The sequence below is a fragment of the Apis florea genome, unplaced genomic scaffold (genome assembly GCF_048593485.1).
Source record: "Apis florea isolate Af1SG1 unplaced genomic scaffold, ASM4859348v1 contig_3170_pilon, whole genome shotgun sequence".
NCBI lineage: Eukaryota > Metazoa > Arthropoda > Insecta > Hymenoptera > Apidae > Apis > Apis florea.
This window is the reverse complement of record NW_028256714.1, coordinates 2121568-2145687: the sequence shown is the minus strand read 5'-3', so window position 1 is coordinate 2145687 and position 24120 is coordinate 2121568. Positions and strand designations below refer to the sequence as shown.

The 24120-nt window shown below is 43.1% G+C and overlaps 1 protein-coding gene across 1 annotated transcript in view; it reads left to right on the top strand.

Annotated features, from left to right (window-relative positions):
• Nucleotides 1-6564: 6564 nt before the first annotated feature.
• Nucleotides 6565-24120, top strand: part of LOC100863173 (discoidin domain-containing receptor 2) — a 136213-nt gene continuing 118657 nt past the window's right edge. The window contains exon 1 of the mRNA XM_086910354.1: nt 6565-6875. The gene's annotated coding sequence lies outside the window, so the exon portion shown is untranslated. The remainder of the gene's footprint in view (nt 6876-24120) is intronic.

Genomic DNA, 24120 nt, shown 5'->3' with positions numbered 1-24120 from the left:
TTCATCGGCGGTACGGGCGCCAACCCTTTCAGAAGTCGAACCCTGTCGATACTGGTTGCGATGAATCTCGCCACGGAGAGACACGTAACCCCGCGATAAGTGAGCAAATAATAGACAGGTTAGGTGTACGTGACGTGCAACAACAGAGCGATACATTCTTCCACGATTCTTAGACGGACGGCCGCTCTATATTTAATGTTCAACCTCGAATGTAGGTCGGATTTCTGCTTCCAGACGTTAAACAATTCAGAAGCCGGCAAGAGTTTGGATCCTAAAGTAGTTCCGGTACTTAAGAGAATCTCCTCCTCCTCCTCCTCCTCCTCCTCCTCCGCGTAGAGAAGCAAAAGATCCGTTCGAATTCGAAATTCTCCTACTACCTGGGACCCGCTAGTAAAACCAAGGCCTGTCAAAGGCTTTACAATTACACCGGATGAACGGAGAACGCGCTAATTGAAGGTACCGTTTAAACAACCTCCATTTACCTGGGAATCAACGAGTCTGAAAGGAGTCGGCGATTCGTTAGAGTTTGAGAATTGGAATGAACGGCAGAGAGGACATCGTCGTCGTCGTGGACCCGTATTCGGAACTCGGTCAATGAATAACGACGACGATTACGTATCGCGCGACTCGGGGTCGATGCGTATCTTGACGAATGTATCTTTTGACTCGTCCAATCATTCGTGCCGTTTAATATCCGTCAAGTGGGCAGCGATGAATTCTAGTTACATCCGCTTGTTTTCAACTTGTTGTAAAAATGATTCACCCTCGTTCCGTAATCTAATTTAAGTTTAACTCGACGAACGTTGCTCCTTGATCGGTACTTAAATTCTTTTTTTCTATTTTTTCCTTTTTTTTTTTTTGTTAGTCGTCCCTGACTAATTTCGCGCACAATTCACGAATGCCCCGAACGAGGTCGAGCGGTTTCTCTTTTCCCTTCAGCCGTGGGGAATTCATTAAATAATACCGGTCGACTCGTATATCCCTCGTCTTATCGTGTCACGATTTCACCGGTCTCCTAGCCCGTGGATCCACCGCATAAGGAATTCGATCCTTTTCTGCGGTTCGGTGGCAGCCAGTCCAGCTAATTGGAATGTTTGGCCAGAATATCTGGAACGGCCGTTGCGGATGGTCAGAAATGTACCATCTTGCCTATCCGCCGCAATGACGAATTATCCTGTACCAGATTCTGATGAGGAAGGAAAAAAAAAAAAAAAAAAAAGAGATCGTAAAACTCTTTATCTCAAAATAGAGTTTTACAAAAAACTGCTCGTCGTAAAGAGATCGTGCGCGTATATCGATTCCTTTCAATCTCGAAAATTTTTGTTCCGACTCACCACCGACTCGCTAACTTTCTAAATCGAATTGAAAATTTTCCACGCGGGGAGATTCGACATATATATATAGAGTCCACGCATACTTTGCTACTTTGCAGCTAGAGAGAGAAAAAGAGAGACGGCTTCCCTTTATGCCGGCCCGCGATCGACGTAATAGAAATATTTGGCCTAAATATCTGGATTTCGCCAGGATCGGAGGAAATGTCGGCAAGTAAAACGGGGATACCTTGTGGCTGGCATCAGCGCAAGCAGGCGCGGCGCAGGGGTACAAACGCGAAAGAGGAGGCTAGGTTCTACGTAGAGTGGATCGATCCGGCTGCCAGGTCAACCCTCACCGCGGCTCACTACTCTGCCTGTAACCGCCCGCCGCGAGCTATTTCGCGTTTACATCGCGACGTTGCTACTTATGCGGCCACTGCGAATCGGACCTTACCCTCCCGCTCCGCTTCGAGGAAAAAAGGCGAAAAGGCGCGTTCACCCGCGGCGAAGAGGAGATACGCAGGTGGCCTGAATCTCTGTGGGATTAGCATTGGTTACGATTAATTCATGCTACTTTCGATCCTAGAATATTGGAAACGTCGATTATGACGCTTCGAAGCTAGCAGGGGATGGAGCTCGATATACGGATTTTATCTATTAAAGGATTCTGAATGAATAATCGAAAATGGCTATTAGACCGTAATGACGGTTTCTCGATAATTGTGCGCAAAGATTGCACGCACGAAGGAAATTAACGTACGAAGATTGGATGCGGCGGAAAGATATTCGTTCGATGACAATGAACCAACCGATTTCCCCGTTTTATCGTATTCCTCTATCTCTGTCTCTTTCCACGATTCGTTTCAATACCCACGTTATTTTATTAATTCGGTCCGATAAATAACTAGCATTTAATGGACGTTTCGCCACCGCGAACACGGTAATAATATGGAAATGTTGGGAAATTTAAACTATCCTTCGGTTAACAATATTGCCTATTTAAAATTCGCTCGTACGTGAAACGTTTCGAGCATTTCGCCCCCTCGTAGAGAAAATGAACGGAATACGGGAGGGAGGGGAATAACATAGGTGTATAATTGGAGCGATAAGTGGCGCGATTAAGTTTGATCGAATCTACGCTGCTGAATCGGCGAGGTCCAAGGCTGCGGAGGCAATTTGTTGATCTAACGTGTACGGTCAGCGGAATCAGCCCGTGGAAAGTATACAAGTATATCTGTCGCAAAAATATCGGGGGCGAAGCAGTACGTGGGATATCTACATCGGTATCGGATTATTCGACGTTTTCATTAGCCATTGACATCGACTACGTAAAATATAGATTTGCAGTCTGCAGATACGTCGCTTTCTCTCTTCCCGACGCGTTAATATTAATTTTCGAGCTTTTACATTCCCCTCGCCATTCGGTACACTCGTAACATAGATTAATTGAGAAAGCCTGTTACCGAGAAGCGAGACAGTAGTTATTAATGGCATAACAAAATATCGAACGCGTACCGGCCCACCTTTGAAACTCTACGATTTTAAAGCGCGATAAGTTTTCCCGAGGCGCAAAGGAACAATGTACCCCGGGGATGATTAATGGCTTCCGTTTTTCGAGAATTCAAATTTTTGCAAAAAAAAAAAAAAAAAAAAAAAGGATTAATTTTTATTCTCCAATTTATCGTTGGCAAGAAAAATTGGTCGAGTATATGCAAGGAACAAGGCCGGGCTGGGATCTAAAAAATATTTTTGGCGGATCGTTAAATTTCTTCACGTGTCTCGCGTAGTCACCGTCAAATATACCAACTGAATATCTTTATTTATTTTTCTTTCTTCTTTTTTTTTAAACCGGATAGAAACGAAACGCTCGTATTACGTATGACGTGCACGAGAGTCCCTTATGAAAATATAATTTAATACCGCAACATCAAAATATCCGCGTTTTCCAGCGTTACACCGCCGACGAATAGTTGACGAATATTTTTCCTACCAAGTTATAATACGAATTATAATACAGGCCATTATCTCGAAAATGATATTTTCGTACGGAATGATAATACGTTGATGTGCTTGTATCTTCAGCTTTTGTTAATGGATTGCACGGTAAAATTTCCGTTAAATTATAATCCCGAGAAAAAGTTTTCAATCCTCTCGCGTTGTTTACGAATCGGTAAAAATTATCTCGTCCAGATAAGAGAAAAAGAAAAAGAAAAAGCTATTCTTCCTCTTTTTCGAAAGATCGTCACGAATTAAACCGAATACACTGTATCTCGAGCAAATTTCACCTGCAAACCTACGCCTACGATTATGAGAATGATTTACAAAATAATTTCCCCCGGCAACATTAAGTAAATCCACCGTTCAACGTTCTCAACCGTTATCCCCTTTCTAATTAATAGCGTACAATTTGAGCAGAAATATAAAAGTTGCCGGCTCCCTTCTCCGCCCGAATAAGTCTGCCACTGCTGTAAAAAATGATTCTTGTTGTTCGCTACACCGAAAGCGTTTATTTCCGCGCGCCACTAAATCTAAGCTCCCGGAAGAAAGGTAGGAGTGTAATGACGGTGTAGACTTCGTAGAAACAATTCCGGCTTCTCTTTTTCTACCGGGTCGGATAAGCTCGACTCTCCGGCCACTTATCAGGAAGAAATTACTCCGTGGAAATCTTGTTCCACATTTCTGATCGCATCACGCGGGACGAACCCCTCCAAAAAAAAAAAAAAAAAAAAAATCGATTCCCGAACGAACACGATGTATCCCCTCGTGCGATTATTCTCCTCCTGTATATAACGTATCGTGTCATCAACATGGTGAATCTACGATCCCGATATCGATACGAGTCGTACGAGAAACACGTAGCGCGGTATTACATTACCAACGATCCAATTATTAATTTACGACTGTTACACTCGCGTGCGAGAGATATTGTGCAGGCCGTCGATTCGAAACGAGAAGACGGCAATAAGGAAACACTTCTGAGAACGAGTCGGAGAAACTGTTAAAGACGACAGTCTGTCGAGTTAAATGGGATTAGAGGGTTTATACGCGGATAAGGTCAGCGTACGAGCGTATCAACGAGGCGAATATATAGATATATATATATATATATATATATATCGCAGGCAAGATTGTTTGCGTTGCACGAGTACTTACGCCTTATGCCCCGTTCAGATGTTCGCGACACGTCTGCTGATTGATTCTCTGAAGTGATTTCGTACTATCGGCACGCATTATCATACACAAGCCAATAGGGGGCAATATCTCGAATGGGTACGCTTGATTCATGGACATGCAATATTGTTCACGATCGCGTTACCGCGACATTTCAATGCCGAGGCGTATATTCAGAAGCGTGAACATTGCTGGTGAATACCGTAATTTAAGCATTCTTACATCGCGACAATTTTGTCTGTTTTCTTTCTTTTTCTTTTTTTTTTTTTCCCCTTTTGTCGGAAAAATTATATCGCGAAAAGTGTTTAAGACGGTTGGAGTGAAAGCAATTTTGAGAATGCTCGTGCAAAGATATTTAAAATATGCGAGGTATAAACTAGTCGGTGGAATATTTGAAGAACGAAAATAACTTTTATTCGAATATCGAATCATTAATTATGTTCGTGAAAACATGAATATGCATAAAAATTCCCGGTTCGGTGATTATTTATCTCCTATGATATCATTAATAATCGATATTATCATTTCTTCGTATTCGATTATGCGAGAAAGAAGAGAGGAAGAAAAATATAATATCTTAAAAATATTATACCTTATTTTAATAATGTATCGGTACATACGTTAAATTGAATTTCCGTATGAAATTAATTTTAAAACTCATATTTTTTCGTTTTAATATGTCAAAACATCCGTTACACGAGCTGCCCCAAGGATACATTTTTGAAAGGAATCCTCTTATACGCTTCGTTCGTTTCTCTACAGAGCCGCTGAATGTTCGCGTCGACGTTTGACATTCGTCGCGCCAGACGAACCGAATCAGACCTCGGGGTCTACCGTGAATCGTAAAACGCGTACAAGAAGGAAGCGAATACGGCGTAGTCTCTCATATACGAAGTTACAGCCATGAAAACGGAGTAATAGCGAAGTCGACGCGGTAACTCGAATTCATTTGAAATGACGAAAATCCAATCGGAGAAAGAAAAGATTATGGATGAAAAACCACGGTCAGTCGTAAAATTGTGTTTCGTGGAAATATATTGGCCGACGTAGTGAAAGATAAAAGAAGGAAAAAGAGAAATGACAGATAGACGTTGGAAGCACGGCGTTCGAATTTTGAAATCCGTTCATTGTTAAATTTTTATGGAAGAGAGCAACGAGGGAATTGTGGAGAAATTGATAGGTGTATAGGGCGAGTCTCGTAAATCGACCGATACGATTATTTATAAAGTTTTAAGACGTATGAAAGAAGTATAAAAAATAGTTGATTTATATGGATACTTTGTACGATACGAATTATAGGCAAATATTTTTTCCCAAAGAAATTGCGACTATTATAAAATCAAATTCTTACCTTATAAATTTATACATGTATGTATCAGTTCTTTCCTTGTATATCGTTACTTCTTTAACCATGATATAAATAAATTTGTATTTATATCTCTTACAAATCACTTAGAATCATCACTTTTCACTTCACATACTTCACTTCACTTTTTAAACTTCTAACCGTCGAAATTCAAGATGGTTGCTAATAACTATCATCTAGTGTCTCCACCTATATCGTCTAACTTTCGTTTTAATTGGACGAATCATTTTTACGTAGTTTAAGAACGCATACATATATGTAATATATAAAAAGTTGATCACGTTGATTGGTCATTACGTTAATAGAAAATATCATTACGTGTTTTTGAAAGTCATGAAAATCGTCATTAACAAGAAGAAATTAATTAGAATTGGAACAATTGTTTCTACTCGCGAAGATAACCTGGACCCATGTTGATGTTTCGTAATCCGTTGATCCATCCATTGCACGAGTTTGAACGAAAGTTTAAAAGCACTACGAAGATGATCGAATTGTTCGTTTTACGATCGGGTAAATCGTGTCACGTGAAATGAAAATGCGAAGAACGAGTAACTTTTTCAAACTTTGAAGATAGTCGTTTCGTAGTCGCGTGTGCGGGCCCACGGTAGGCGGTATGTACGGGTGCAAGTTTAGTTTACGGTGTCGCCACGGGTCACGGTGGCGCTGCGCCGCCAGCGCGATCCTCAGTTCGTCACGGGGTCGCGAGGGGTACGCATTGCCTTCGTCGATTGGCCGTACCCATGCTCGTTCGTGGTAACGCGCGAAAACCGTACAAGCACGTTTATTCGGCTACAGTTTTATAAAACGTAATTTCGGGGATCGTGAATCGTTCGCAGCTTTTTACCAGTGATTTCTGTGCGGTGTCATGTCGCAAAGTTGTACGTTACGCGCGTGATACTTTATTTCTTTGCAACATAACGAAGAAGACAGTGCTGGAAAGAACAAGGAAGGGGAAATCCAACAGTACTGCGTATTCTGCGACGCAAAAACGCGAGGCACATCGGTTACTTTTGCTGTCACCAAACGTGAGTGTTTCTCTTTCTTTTTGTTTTCTCTTTCACTTTCGTTGCTTTCCTCGATTCTTCGACACGATCGTTTCGACCGTACACGTTCTATGAAGGAAGGATAGTTCCAATCGTTACTGACAGTTCGACAGACTTCGATTCCGACGCGTGGTTTAGAATTCTTGATCGTGCACAAGGCGACGTGTTTCCTTTACTTTCCTCCTGCCAATATTCTTACACCGATAAAGTTGAACTTCCGTTTGAATACCACGCGTGATACATGTGTGTCGTTTCATGTATATTAGAACGTGTAACGTATTCGTATTCCGTGACACACTCGGCATAAGTATACTCTACGTGATACTCTGTTTTACAATTGCGTAAATATATTCTGTATCTTCCGTTTCTCCACATATAGATAATTTATTGTTAAAATTATGAAAAGATGATATTATTTTCAAAGGATTTCTTAAAATTTTTGTACAAATATTTGAAAAAATACGATTTAGAGAGCAATTTCGTCGACAGATTTATGCGTATAATTCGTGCGACCGTAGGGAAATACGTTACACATTCTCAACCGTTTATTGAATTGCAAATGGCGGTATTATTTAAAAATATTTCTGACACATATCTGTTTATTGAATAATTATTTCTTTTTAATAGAGTAGAAGGTAATTATACAAACGACGTATAATAATAATAATAATAATAATAATAATAATAAGTTATAATAAAGTGAGTAAAATATACAAAGATATTTAATAGAATTTTTTTTATCTTATCTTTTCATTTCTCCGCATATAGATAATTTATTGTTAAAATTATGAAAAGATGATATTATTTTCAAAGGATTTCTTAAAATTTTTGTACGAATATTTGAAAAAGTACGATTTAGAGAGCAGTTTCGTCGACAGATTTATGTATATAATTCGTGCGACCGTAGGACAGTACGTTACAGATTCTCAACCGTTTATTGAATTGCAAATGGCGGTATTATTTGAAAATAGTTCTGACACATATCTGTTTATTGAATAATTATTTCTTTTTAATAGAGAGTAGAAAGTAATTATACAAACGACGTATAATAATAATAATAATAATAAGTTATAATAAAGTGATATATAATAGAATTTTTTTTATCTTATTTTTAAATTTCGTAGATATTGTTAAAAAAAAATATGCTCTTTATAATTAAATACGACATTATTACATTTTACAATTATTATAAGAATAAGAAAGTTCTTCTTCTTCTTTCATAAGCTCTGTATATTAATTTTCGAATAATCTAGAATTATGGCGTAGAAACGGCTTTTTATTTAAATTATTTAAGTAGACAAGGTTCGTTCAATTAGTACCTATGGAAAATCCAACTCTGCTTTTCTATTCAGAGATATTTGCTCTGAAATAATTTTTTCCTCCATTCGACGATAAAAAACTGTAGAATATTCACATTTTTTGAACCAGAAACTAAAAGCGAGATATTAAAATACTTTCTTCCGAAATTTTTTATAAATAAATAATGGTAATGATTTCAAAATAATTCATAATACAAGTCGTTGAATTTATTCTGCTATTAATTTCATTTTAATTTTTAATTATTCGCGACGATAAAAATACGAAATAAAATAAAAATAATCACGAATGAATACGAAATGAAAGCATGAATAAGCATACGAATAGACGCAATATAACAAGAATATAAACAAAAAAAGAAAAAAATCACAACATTTCGCGTATTTAAGAAACTCTTATCTCTAGCTCCACTCACTTTCGTATACAATAAGAATTCCAAGAACTGTGTATCCACAATTCAGCTCTAAGAAAAATCGCGAAAAAAGTTTCACTCGCGTTTCCTCGTATCTTTTACCTTTTAGCAACTGTTTCGTACACTTATCTCGCGTCGTATCACAACTAAAGGATAAGGACATCCGTGCACCGTTTCTCGAATCTCCCGAATATATAACAAGAACGATTCCGTCCGCGCGTATACACAGTGAATACAATTTAAATAAACTCGTTGAAATATTTCGAAAAATACGAAAGATACGAAAAAATGATTTAAACTCAACTTGAAAAAGATAAACAGCATTTTCAAGATGTTAACGTTAACTTACGTTAAAATATAGAAATTCCAATTAAAAATTTGAACGCGATCCTCACAAAATTTTTTTCCAGGATCATTTTGTAAATTATTTTTTCCACTTTTATTACTTTTCGAGATATATCAACCTAAAAATCGAATCGACACGTCTGGATGATATTAATCGTTACGAGACATAATTCTTGTCATAAGGCCACGTGGAAACTGCTGCTGCACCACTGGTTGCTTCCGCACGATAAGCGATTCTCTTCGCGTAACACAGTGTGTACCATGCACGTCACTCTACGTTCAAACTAGTACTTCATGTCAACGACTCCTTACCAACCACTTATACGATCGCTATCCATTCACGCGTCGGTTTATAAATCTCGTATTCTTCTCGTGCTCGCGGACACGGTCCGTCGTGCAATCTTTCCAAGATAATACGCGTGTTTCGTGGAACGCCGGTTTCGCACAATCGACGAGTTACAAACGTTTTCCACCGATAATAAAGCGGCCACCGCATAAATAATTAATCGCGTGTAATCGGCGTATTTACGTTCATATTGCCGCCGGTCCGGCGAAAATTACTTCTCTTTGTCGCGGGAACGTGAATTGCAAACTGAATGATGCATTTTCGAATCGCCTCGAACACGTATATTTATTTATTTATATATTTTTACCACCACCACGACTCGCGTATGAGCTTGAAATAAAAGAAACGATTCGCACGCACAATGTCGTTTTCCCTCCAAAGTAATTTCTTTCGTTTTAACGCGTGGATTTAAGAGGATTTTTTTTTTTTTTTTTTTTTCCTTTCTTCCCTTCTTCCCTCGCTCGCGTCGTTCAAAGAAAATTTTCGGTAGACATCGAAGGATATTATTCTTCCTCGTCCGTGAAGTTTCGTCCCGCGTAACAAAGAACGGGGTTGAAGTTAAATTATGCCTCGCTGAATATAGATCGGGTTGAACACTTTGTATAAATGTAGGAACATCAATCAACGGCCATATGAGCCATTATATTACTTCGGACTGATAACAAATAGCGCTTCTTCCGCGATAATTTCTCTTCCTGTTCGTTCTCGCGTCTTTGGTTGCTCTTTCTTCTCTCTCTCTCTCTCTCTCTTTCTTTCTCTCTTCCCGCATCCGACTTCCGTCTCTCGTTTTCCTGGCATTGAAACGCTCGTAGGCGCGGAACATCGAGTAGTAGAACAGGTGCCTATTTTCTTATGCCCTCTCGTCAGGGGCGGGTTTATGGTTTATTTACCGTCTTGTTCGCGTCTATTCTCCTCTCTGTTTCTCTCGTCGTCCTCGACGATAGATGAACGAAAAGCATAGGAACACACGTACAACACGCCGTTGGAATACCACTCGCGACTTGCTTGTTTATTGATTAACCATTAGCGAAATTAATGGTTGCTCCAGGCTCCGACACAATGCCGCTATAAAGCTTATGAAGGTGAATTAGATACGGGACACTTGAGCGAATTGCACTTTATTCATGCATCACGTGAATACTCGTTGTTACCATGGTGATGTAATGTTTGTCAATTTAACATGTGATTTTCGTTGATTAGTTTTCATTTAATTGAAAAATGAGGTAATATTATGAAAGGATTAACGATGCATATTACGTTTCGTTATTAATAAATACGGTAACGGATGTGATATGTAAATTAACCTTGTTTTCAAAAATGTTAAAATTTCGCTTATATTTCGTTATTCGATACGTAAATATCGTGAAATTCGTCAAAATTTCGGGGGGTGGGGGTGAGGGGGAATTAAAACTAAAAATCTTCACTATTCGATCCGATCGAAACGATCAAACTCGCTGAATCTCATTGTATAAATGAAGGGTATGGAATATAGGGAGGAGGATAACGTTGCACCGTCATTCATTTTATAATGGCAGGGATGTCAAACAAGCAAGGATGACAGTGCTCGGCCGAGAAGAAAGCTACACTTGACTATTTTATGCGCCGTACTCCTCTTCGCTCGGAGCCACGGAACCCTCTTGCATGCGCTAGTTCAGTTTCAAACTTTAATTAAAAAGGTGGAGTCGCAATAAGCTTCCACCGTCCACCCTTCTCTCTTTTTCTCTTTTCGCTCACCTCCTTCCCCCCTTCTCTCTCTCTCTCTCTCTCTCTCTCTCTCTCTCTCTCTTTCGCTTCACCCCCTTCCCTCTGTCGCCGAAACTCGGAGAGAAGTAGAGCTATTTTAATTTCATTTACCAGAAATAAACAGAACAATCAAATTAACGTAGGCGAGCGAATATGCACGTCCGACTTTGCCTTTGATGTATTCCCGAAGTGCGTATTTTCGGAGCAACGCGCTACCCTTTACCCTCCATCCCATTCTCCGTCCCTTCTCCCCCACCCCATTTCCCCGGATACCTGTCTTTCCACCCTACTAGTTGCAACTGTATTTTCATCCCATATATATTCGTTATATATCGTAATGCGTGGAAGGATAAAACCGCTAACACAGGGATTCGTGAGCGACGATTTGCTATTCACTTTGTGCGTTTGTGAATTAATTAACGGATTTTACCGATGCAGAACGAAGAACCGCGCGCGAAACGAACAGCCGCGGGGATAGAATCGCGAAATGTTCCCGGCCTCTGTATATATATATATATATATATATATATATATATATATATATATATATATATATATTGTATACGTATATACATGTATAGGCAGTTGTTACGAATTCGAATATCGACTCTCTCGTTGCTTCTCGTCTCGGAAACGCATGGATTTTACGAGTTTTCTAGCTGCCCCCGAAATTCATAACCGGCGATGTCCACGAAGAACAATTGGAAACGGATGTTTCCCGGCGGGACGATGATATTTAAAAAGGCGAGGAGAGAAAGGTTATTCCTTGATACATCTCGATACATGGGAGGAATAGGGCGGCTGGATTTATAACCGCGATAACAGTTAATAAGCTTTCATCAAGGATTCGGGGAAAATTGCTCGCGTATCTCGTGAAATATTCGCCAACTTTCAATTACGCGCGGTTCGCGATAATAAATTTCGCGACTGGCGGTGGCCGGTTGAATAGAACGGGTTACAAGGCAGAAATTAAATGAAAATTAGCAACCCGTTTTCAACCCGTTACCTAATTAAAAGCGTAATTATTTAGGAATTAGCCGGGCCGCTCGCGGGAACAAACAAACGCGCATCGAAATTTCTCTGTCGATGGCTGGCCCCAAGCTACACGAGCTTGGTTCGCGTTTGTTGCGATTTCGATCCAACCTGAACGATCGAACGAACCCTTTCGCGCAACGACGCTCCATCCGACCGAGAGAATATTTACCGAGACGTTTATTAGAAGGAGGGTATCTCCTCCTCGGCGGGTAGACGGCCGTCTCTCGCTCCACGTCGGAGCAATTACAAGGTCGGCCGATGTAACGAACGATGACACCGGGTCATCTCGGAGGAGCACACTCGAGGGCGCAATTTACCGCGCCGCTTTAAACGCAGGGGAGTCGCGGCATATCTTAATTTCGCTCGAACGGAAAATATTTATCGAGTAGCCGACGTAGTATCCCGGAGTAATTGCGTGCACGACATGGTCACGGGAGGGGCGCGTAATGAATAATCGGCCTGTTCGCGGAGCGATCACGCGCGTGAGATTACAGTCACATTTTGTGGCACTGTCAGCGTCGCGTGCTGTATTAACACGTCGATTCCAGCCGGGTTGGGGCTGCCTTCTCGTAAACATTTTTCCAGGGATGGATTTCTCGCGATAAACGAGAGGACTGTATCGGGCGTAGACATCGCCCGTTATTACCGATTCTCCCGCATTTTTAATCGTCCCTACCATTAAAACGCGTCAAACTTCTCTTTGTTTCGTTTCCCTCCACGCGCGCCAAGTGAAATCGTGTCGTGTTTCCCGTAGCGCGCGTAGCAAAGAGTCCATTACCCAGAGTAGATCGACCTAAATAATTAGAGGCATGCTTGTTTAGCAGAGTGGTCGGTCGGGTGTGTTTTAACTACTCGGAGGAGGTAAAAAGCTACCGCCAACCTCTCTCTCTCTCTCTCTCTCTAAAGCGTGTATTTATCTTTCCTTTGGAAGATAGGAAAGAAAACGGTGGAAAAATCGTTTAAAGGGGGAATAATTATCATAGCGTGGATACCGTACGTATTTCCGCCACCATTATACCGTGGCTAAATTTACCGTAGGAGCTATCCTTGGGCAAACGGAGAGATCGAGGTTGTTTAATTTAGGAAGCACCGTTCGCTCGGCACCTGTTCGGCACTACGCTCTCTCTTGTCGTTGGACGCACGTTGGGAACAGTTGTTTAGGTCAACCGTCCCTGTCTTCGCCGGACAGTTTGTATCTCGGCGGCTTTCCAAATAGTCTCGCATCATCGTAACACCGTCACTCTCTCCGCCGCTATTTCGAGTTGTCGTTCCCTCGAGCGCGCCGATTCCACCAATAGAACCGTAATGGCACGACGTTACATAAAACTGGATCGCACCGTGGATCGACCTCGTCCGACAATCCTATGCTTTTAGAACCGCGAATCGATCTCCGATGAAAGACAACGACGCCAGCCTCGAGATCCCCCCCCTCGCTGCCCCTTCGAATTTCTCCCCTCCACGCGCGCCTCGTATCTTTCACGCCCGATATATTTTTCCTAAAGGGCGATACATCGTTTGTCTTAGAACGCGAAATATGCTCTCTCGTCGATAGCATGCCTCGAACGCTTTTTTTTTCATTTATCGGAACTAATATCCCTTCCATCTCATAAACCGTGTGTCGTGTATCGCGGTTGAAAGAAAAAGAGGGGAAGATAAAAAAAGCGCGCGTTCTTTTTTTTTTTTTTTTCGTTAAACGCAACACACCTACGGGTTATCTCGCCCCGACGCAAACGCCCGGACACGCGTCAAAGTAACGAGAAACGTTTACCACGATGCGTGGCAAGTGTGATGTATGCGGCTGCAATAACCCATTATGAAAACGTTCGTTTACCGCGTATCGGCGGCGTTACGTTACACCGACCTGTGTTTAAACAGAGGCCGGTGAAATATTTTAAAAATGCATCGTTGAATATGCATCGGTTGGACAGAGTTGGAGAGCGGGTGCGGAGCAAGATGTCCAACGAAATTGCACTTTTCTTGCGGTTAAAGAGGAGTAAATGGAAGATCTTTGAAAGAGGGAATCTCGGTATTAAACGAAGTATCGAGTTTCGAAACGTCAGAGACGTTAAGCCGGCCGTCCCTGTCCCCGAGAAATCTGTTACCATCAATCGCAGCTCTTTCTTTAATCACGTCGACGAAGGGAAACGTACTCTTCGAGCGGGAGATATCGAATTTTCCTATTAAATTAAAGATCCAGTTTTTAAGATTAAAAATGTCAAGAACATTAAGCTCGACGTGTCCCGCCTCGGAAATAATCCATTATACGCGATATCTATATATATATATATATATACCTCTAACCGCATAATACTCCTTCGATCTTTTAACTCGCTAATTCCTCGTTTTAAAACCCCCGTCCAACTACTCTTTTACCTAGAAAATTTTCATATCCGATTGTATCCCTTTCTTTCCTTTTTTCTTTTCTTCCTTTACCATCGAAAAATTACCACAGTTGAAAATCTATAGAAAATGTTGATCATCAACATTAACGTGATCGAGATAAATCCTATCATCATCGATTCCAGCTCTCCTCTTAACGACGTTGACGAAACGGTAGGCGAACGGTGTTTCGTAACGGTGTTTGCGACTAACCGGGAGCGCAAACACGCCAACTTGGATCCGACAAGAGCTCGAGAGAAGCATCCTCGTGGATACCGCGTACAACGCATCCCCGTTGAGATAATGCATTATGAGAGTGCACGGGGTTGAGCGTGCGTCTTGCGGGGGATGCCAGGACTAGGCGCAAACTTCCGAAAGGCGATAACTCGCCCCTAACCCAAATAACCAGACTAGAGAGAGCGTAGTAGGGAGGCCGATCGTCGACTCGTTTGTCTACGCTTGCTCGTTCGTCGCGCGAGAGACGGAGGGCAAACAGGAACCGACTTCTCCTCCACTCCACCACTCGGTCTATCGGTCCTTCTCCTCTATCTGTCCGCGGCAGCACGGTGCAAACATTTGTTCAGCACGAGATCGGGTAGAGACGCGTGATGCGATATCGGTATATATATATATATAAGATAACGACTAGGAGTGCAGCTTTTCTCGCCGTCTCCTCCTCTTCGAGCGCGTCTTGGTCCGCCTGTTTCGCAGCGTTACACGCTCGTTTGTTCCATCTTCCTTAGCTTAACCGTCTTTCTCTCTCTCTCTCTCCTTCTGCCAATAACAGTCCATCGCATCGATCGAGCGATTTTTGCAAAGCGCTTGTTCGTGCGGAAATCTCTCTCTCCGCGGAGATCGATGTCCTGGAATATCACGTAGCCCGCGCTGCGAAAACTTGAAAATCATAACCCGGGAACTATCGCGCGGCAAATATTGATCAATCGTGATAGAGACTCGCCGCTTGATTGAATTAAAGTTGGTGTGTCGAAGCGTTGGCCCCGTCGCGATTATTCCCACATCGGATATCGAATAATCATCGCCGGATCACACCGACGATTTCTCTCTCTCTCTCTCTCTGTTCGCGAGAGAAGAGCGGAATTACGGAATTGAAATCTTTCAAATGCCTCGGGTACGACGGCGTTCCTACCCCTTCCCCTCCTGCCTCGTGAAATAGACGACGTCCCCTCGAAACTCTCTCTCGACACGGATACCTCGATGCGCGAGATAGGAGAATATTCCGGAGTATTCTTGGTCCGGTCGGGCGGACAAAAGGAGGAAAGAAACGTACGCGTATGGCTGCGGATGCAGGCAGCGTCGTACCGTCGAGAATACCGTAAGCCTTCCAGGCTCGCGCGTGATCCGTCTATATTAAAGAAAAGAAGGGAGGAGGACTGGAAAAAAGGGGGAGAAAAAACGAAACAACGATCCTTCCTCGACTTTTTGTAATGGACCGCAGTTACGAGCTTGCTCAACCCTCCCTTTGCCGTTCGTGAACCCGACAACAAGCCTCCCCAAGCAAAAACGTGGAGATGGGCATCGAGTGTTTGCGAGGCCGGCGTCGCGATCAACCCATTTTCGTGTGAGACATGTGGCAATGAACAATTCGTTACTCGAAGGGGTCGAGGCTCGTTCGCGACTCCTTTCTCGACGGTCCAACGATCGATAGCGACCTGTCACCTGTTGTTTTCGCCACTGGTTAACCTCTCTCGATTATGATCTAGAATAGGTCTCCGAATATTTTACGAAAGGACGGGGGTTGATATTTTTAGAGAGTTTTTAAGGGAAGAAAAGCAGCTCGATTCCAGCAGCCTTTTATATATATTTATATATATGTAAGAGAATGGAGATGTAACAGTTGATTCTATTTTATTCCACGATCTTCCTTCTGTTACTAAACATTCCTTAAATATTCCAATATTTTCATTCATATTCCGGTAATGGAATTACCGCCAGGTAAATTGGGAAAAATAATCCTCTCCCTTGGTTTCTATCCGGCGCGAATCAAAAAATACGGCCGGGAAAAGAATATCAGCCTCGGCGTCGAATTAACGTACGAGCGAGGGGGGGAGCGCGAGCGCATTTCGCGTAGGTGCGCAAGAATGTCGGAGAAAAATCCACTTGACTTTGCTTTACGCGAAGACGAGGAAGCGTTGAAAAAGGGACGAGACTTCTCTCTCTCTCTCTCTCTCTCTCTTTTTCCTGCTCCCTCCTTCATGAACGCCAGCCGGCGGCGAACGCAGACGATAACGGGGGAGGCGCAAAATAAAATGAGATCGCATTATGCGCACCGGTGAAAAGGAGCCGGAGGGGCCGAGGTCGCATGGATCATATAGCTGCCGATGCAGACCCGGCATAAAAGTGTTTTGTATCGCGGATACACAAGCGCGCGCCTCTTTACACCGAAACGTATACGCGGATTCCGCGTGTCGTGGCAGTAGAAGGCCTTGGAACGCGCGTCGACTCGTTTATAAGACGACGTTTCGCGCGAACAGGGAGACGAGTGGAGGTCTCTTCATCTCTTAGAGCTCTATCCATTGACACGTTGCAGCTCCGATCTCTCTCTCTCTCTCTCTCTCTCTCTCTCTTCGTCCTCTCTTTCTCCCTCTTTTTTTCGATTTTCAAAGTCACGCTCGGTCGTTTCGATCGCGCGAAACTCTCCCCTCCCGCGCCTTTTCATCCGTTAAACCTTTCCGTTTCCACGCGTTTGTGTCGCGGTTCGCGTAACTCGTGACTGACGCACCGCGATGAAAACCGCGCCGGTAACCGAACTCCATTAATCACGTGGCTTTCGTCGCCTAATGAAAGGGGAAAATATGGCAGGAGTCGAAAACGCGGGGCGGGAGCGTTTTGGCTAGCGAAGTTACCGCCGCGTATGCAATGGAATTTCCATCCGAGAGATTTAAACCGAGATTTCCACCGTTGATGATAAATCCACCTTTCCGTTTCGATAACTCGTTTTCGCTCTTTCGTGAGAAGGAAATATCGCGTTAAAAGGGGAAGGAAGGGATAGAAAACGTTAGGGATCCGTTTAGAGAAAGATTCCACCTCGCATCGTTGCGAAATTTTTCATTTCAACTCGTCGTCTTCGATCCTCTTTTGTCCGTTTACCATCCTTTGGCGGAAGCTTTGGCATGTTGACTTCAACTCTCTCTCTCTCTCTCTCTCTCTCTCTCTTTCTTTCTCTCGTTAAACAAGATATCGAAGAGGAGCAGGATATCGATAAAAGATCGCGTTTTCTTCAGACTCCCCTTGCGGCATTATCCACCGATTTCCCGTGACACGGGATGTAATCTCTCAAAGCCGATACGCGCTAATGGTTGTAGAAAAATTACATCATCCTTGCTACCTCCTCTCTCCAGGAAAATTTCACGTATTTACCTTGCCGCGGTATTCTTTTCCTATTATAACTCGAGCTTTATTGTAAAAAAAAGGAAAGAACGAGGTTGCCGCTCACGTTAGACAAGAAAGGATACGTATAGTAAGAGCGTTCTATTAAAAAACTTAGAGGGAACTATTCTAATAAAATGCAGCTTGCACATCGAACGGAATATACGTATGTATATACGTATATATAGCCCCTTTGCCGGTTATACATTCAATCTAGGAGATTACAAGTTCGAAACGAAGTTCACCAATGAAAAAAGTGAAACGAGAAAAATTGGATTACCCCCGGCAGCCAACCGAGGGGAAAGTATCTCTCGTCGTGAATCTCGGCACGAGGTCGTTGCGGCCAGCTTTCCACCGTGTGCTGCCCGGGATGACAATGGAAGCGCAACGATAATACCTTATTACATCGCGTCGCTGTCGGGGATACGCGCAGCCCGTTCGCATTGTGGGCTCATTAATAACGCGCCGCGATCGAAGATAACGCCGCAACGAACGGACACGTGGTGGATGCGTTTAGCGCGTGCTATGCACCTTCTATCGCGGATTGTAAGTAGTCACGCACCAACGGCCAACGCTTGAAATCCTGGTTAAATTCATCGTCATGCCGGATCAACCAACCGGACTAACTTTCTCGCTTAAGAAAACCGTTGCCGTTCAGAATTTCTTTGCGATTATTTTTTTCTGTAGATTGATACACTAACTTTTACTTCTTTTCTTTCTTTCGTAATTTTCTTTCAGAGATATTAAAGATATTATAAAATTACGCGATGGATGGTATTCCTCTCGAAATCTCTTTTTCGATTGTTGGCTAACCTATCCCGAGTGTAAGAGTCGGAGCTCGTCTAAGGCGAAAAACTTTGTTGGAACGGGTTTGAAACGTATAGAAAAACCTAGAATTCTTCTTTCGATAATTTTAATTAACGGTAAAAATCGAAGAGAAAAAAGAGTTAATCTTACGTATATGTGGCGGTTGTTAATCGGAGGGAAAAAAATTTTCTTTTTCCTCTCTTCCCATCGTTTCATTCACATCGATCCCCGCTATTTCTCGCTCCCATCTCGCACGCATTCGAGAAACGAGCTCGCGCCGAAGAAAGATATCAGCCCGGCAATTCCTGGAATGGTCCCTCGATAATACGCGCATAACACGCTCGTACTGGAGCAAGAGATATCGTAGCTAACGCAGTGAAAATATCGAACGTAGGAACAATAGGGGAAACTACGAGCTTCCGGAAAATTATCGTCCACATCCGTGGTGGTCCATATTTACGCGATATATTTTAAACGACAAATATCAGCACCGATATCGAGCCCGCGATTATATCCGTTCCTCCCGTTTGTCCATGCACCGTCGAGCTTTTAGAAATTCATTTTGCGATATCTTCAGGATAAATGACGAACGAAAAGAAGAGAATTCCTGTTTCTCTTTCGAGGCGGCATCGGCCTTCGGTGTTCGCTCGAAAACTCGCACACGCAGCGTTGCAGCTGATGACACGTGCGCGTCGTCGTTGGGAATCAATTAGGCCGACATGCACCGCTGCCCCTGGGATACGTGTAACACCTTCCCCCCGCACCGCGGCCCAACACTTTTCGACACTCGACATCGACGGTCGCGCGTCAACGTACGAGCCTGCTCTCGAAAAATTCGATCAAATTTCATAAATTTCCCACGCACACACAAGGTATTTCTCCGTAGAATTTTTGGTAATCTCGTTTCGTTTCGTTTTTGGAATCGAAGAACGATTCGTTCGTAACGATAATTCGACGAATAATTGGAAATTTCGATCGTTAAGATAAGTTTCCTCCGAGTGGCTGAGTATTACACTTTGCCGTCGGTTTACGGTCAATGTTGACACATCGTAAATTCAGAGCAGCGAAACGCAGAGCCCGAGTAGAATTACAACCCGTGGGTGTAATTTCCGTGGATGGATCGTGAATAATTTGGCGCGGCGAGTCGGATCATTTGTAACTGTACGTATCATACGCTGTTGTGTATAGGAATGATTAGTTTCCGGACTTGTATATCTTGCAATTAATAGCGATGCGATGTCGAGAATGGTCGAGAGGGAAAGCTCGGTGAAAGCTCGCTTCGACGCGAAACAGGCGCCATTTTCGTACGCGCGTCGAAAATCTTAATCCCCTCCCGTTTTTGATGGACGGAATAACCGATGCCTGATGTCCGGTGGCGTCCGCACGCTGTAATCCCCCAAGGGTTTATAGGCCACCGTCGTTGCATACATGCGCATAAAGTTACATACCTCTGGAGTGATCAGCCATGGACAGCGCGGGGGAAATGCATTGAGGTTTCTGCAACACCCTCGGCCAGCTTCGCCCGTTAATTAAAACTTGCCGTGCCATGCCCGTCCGAGTAAACACGACTGCGCCGGCTCATGTCAAATTTCCGCCTCGTCATTTTTCGTCCCTTGTAAACCGAAACGAATTACCGATAACAACGTATCGTTTCTATTTTATATTCCCCCTATCCACCCTTTAATAAACCCGAATTCGGAGACGAAAACATATTGGAAAAACGCAGGAAATCCGCGGAGAGGAGAAGAGGTAAACGTTTCGATTAGATCGATGATGAAGAGGGAATGGAACTGGTGCTTAGCATACCGGGATGATTTTTAGCCTATCGCCCAGATTGCACTAGATTGCGGTCAGCCCGTTATCCGTTTATGCGCCGCAACGAAGTGATATGTGGCAGGAACAGGGGTCAATATTATCCAATACCAAAATCGATCCATAATTATTAAGCAAACACAATGGAATGGGTTCCAAAGCATGCCTGGACAAATATGATTACATCGTTGATGCGAACATTCCGATCAATATAAACTGTGCGCCCGGTATTCTCTATCCAATTACGCTTATGGGGTTTTGTCCGTAGCTCCGTGGAAATCAATCCTCGCTGACCGTGCATTGATGGTATCGCCTAATTAGTTTGATTATTCCGCGACTTCCTGGATTCGTCAATCGCGAATAAAGACCACCACTACCCCACCCCTCCCTGTGTCGTGGCTGTGCTCGATTTTTGGGAATAATTATCTCGCTTTAAACACCTCTTCAACCCGGTATTTACAACGCTACGATAAATACCGTGTATATTTTTTTTAACAACGTCGGTTTCGACGCGCGTCGATTTATTTTTTCAACACTCGGAGAGAGTCAATAGGAGAGAAAATTATTCGAAGTTGAAAAAAGCCTTCGGTAAATTTCGAAACCAAAGGAAGAGGGGAAGAAAAAAGAAAGAAATAAACTCGAACAATCAAGAGATAAAAATAATTCGAGCGGAGAATTATTCGAATTAGACGATTTGCGATTCTCGCGATCCGCGTCGATGGCACGTGACGATGCAAGGATTCGAACGATAGACGACAATACAAGGCGGGAAGCGAGTTGAAGCGTTTTACGAACGTGTAGTTCCATTCACCGCGTGCCTAATTAACAAAAACTGGAAGTGTTCTGTGACCCAAGGCATTGTGCGGGCCAACGTTCCTTTACGAGCCGCGAGCGGTGAGAATTTAATTAACCTGTTCTGCATTTGATAGCCGGCAAAAACTTCCGGTCGGTGTCTTTTGTGAAGTGGTCGTAATTAATATTCCTCGACAGAGGCAAAGAGCAGAAGAAGCTGGGGTGGTTGCACGGATAGGGAGAGCCGCGAGAGGAATTTCAGACGGTGTACGTGTGTATAATATATATATATACGTGCGCTTCTGCCTCTTAAAGGGCAGAAGAATTTTCGGATGGCGAACTCTTCGTTACTTTTCGAGGATTTCGCGGTGGAACGGCCAGTGTTTAATCGGACGTGCAAATCCATCTATCCGGAACAGTTACGAGTGTTTCGCTTTCACTTTTGATTATCGGGTTATATACGAAATAAGTTCGCGTCTGCAAATTTAAATGGCCTTGAAAAGATCCGTTTAATTTGAAGGGCAAGGCGGTGCAAACGGTCGATGCAAGTATTTGTAAGTTCGAAGGTCGGAAAAAATGAAAGGGGTTCAGCACGGATCTCTGTCTCTTTGACAGACTACGAGAGCTACGGGGAAGAAATTTAATCGTCGTATTTTATCGTCGAAATGCGTTAAAAAGTACCGATAAAACGTGTCGTTTATTAGACAAAGGATAACAATTATGAAAATATTCGTTCGTGTTCGTAAAAGAGAATATTCTTATTATAATATATATATATACGCGCTCAGCTCGTAAAATCGGGTCATTTATATATATATATACATCCACTTTTTCCTCTCCATTTTCGTGAGTTTTTGTGTGCACGAAACGCAAAGGAACCATTATAAAAGTATTTTATAACCGAGAACGAGAGAGGGATTCGATATGACGAGTCTCAAAGAAAGTAAACGCGAAGATTCCTCGCAAACTTTTTTTATCTCCGTTTAAATAAAATTATCAAGAAAATTTTATAACTTCGTGAAACGCAAAACACAAAACGAAACATAAAACACCGCGAAGATATGTTATTTCGCAATTAAAAACTCAATTAATTAACGCGATTACGATCCACGCGCGTGCCATTGAGTCGAAAAGAAAATACCACGCTTCTCGATCCGACCCAATATCCATCCAAAGCTACGAGAAAGCAAAGTAAATTCGACCACGTTTCACTACCTGTCCTTTGCTCTCTTACAAACGCACCGTATCGAATCGATATAAAACGAGGCTCGAGCGAGCGGAAGAAAAGTAATCGCAGCTCGGTGTAGCCGTGAAATCCGAAAACTTCGGCTCCCTCTCCCGTTTCCCTCCGTGTGGGGAGGGAGAAATACACGGTGGCGCGTTACGATTCGACGCCGAATTCCATTCATGCACAGACCTTTGTCGCGCCTGGTAGGGGTGGATGGAACGGCGTGTCTGGGTGACCGAGGTAAGAAAATGGAGAGGAAAAAGTGGAGAGGGAGGGGGGAGGAGGAAGGAAGGAAGGGGGAGAGAGATCGTATACGCGGGCGGAACACGGCAAAGCAATTTCTGTACAACCACGTTTTCTCGTTTCCGCGAAAGGAATCTTCGAAAGGGGAGGAACGGCGGAGAATTTACATGCGCGCGAGTTTTCGAGCGTGTGCTGGTGGCGCGTGTCTGTGAAAAAAAAAAAAAAGAAAAAAACGGATGAACTCCCCCTTGTGAATCGCTCGCTTCTTCGATTCTCTCTCCCCCTTATCGGGAATTATTCCGTAAGCTCTGTACAGCTTATCGATGCGCTCTGTGAAACCTGACGAGCTCGTGCACGACTCGGCCAGAGAGAGAGAGAGAGAGAGAGCGCTATCGATTTCGCTGTCGTTAATGATAATTAAGGCTTGGCGCGATGAGATTTCGCTAATGGAAGATAATATACCGGCGGTGTCGTGTTACTATTCGATTTTCCGTGTAAAAGGCAGCGCTCGTTTAAAACCGAAAATTTCCCTTCCTTGTTATTACGTTACGCAGGAAGGCGACAGCGGCGAGCACGAATTATCGATACGTGGAGATGTAAAAAAAATTTGCCGATATAGGACACGGAGAACGAGCGAAGGGAGCAGCGTTTCGCGGAACGTTCGCGTACGGCGAATATACGGGAAAAAAGGAGTAAACGTTCCGTTCCATTCGGTTTACCGACGAGCGAAAAGAGACGAGCTCATTATCGATTTCTGTGAAACGTTCCTTCCTACGTTTGCCATTTATCGTTGAACGATTGGCGCCAACCGACTTTCCGCGTTCGGTTATCGGTTTTATTAATTGCCCGCTAATCGAGAACTCGGAATGACCGTAATGTAATCGCCTCGTGTCGTCCGGCTATAATCGTTTGAAGAACGCGCATCTGGTCGTTCAACACTGCCCGCGCTTATCAATATTCCCCTATTAACGACTACCGATATAAATTAACAATCGCGCGCAAGTAAGGTTAGCCGCGCGTGCTCCACTTCCGTATTTTCATCGATTCTACTCCGCGTCGTTGTTTGCTCTTGCTTTTTCGAAAAATAGGATAATTACCCCTCCCCCCCCTCCCCCGTATAATTATAACACGCGAAAGGGTGTTGAAACACCGTGTTGAAAATGAAATCGATATGAGATCTGATCTGTATGAACGCGTGCACGAAGTAACAAAGTCGAGCAAACCGGGTTGAAAAGGAATAATACGAAACGGAGGAGAAAAAAAGAAAAAAGAGGGAGAAAAAAAAGGTGTATTCCAGTTTGCCCGCTTTTATTTATCCCGCGACCGATATCCATCCGTGAATCGATCAAACACTCGATGACGTGCAGCAAGATAGAGAATA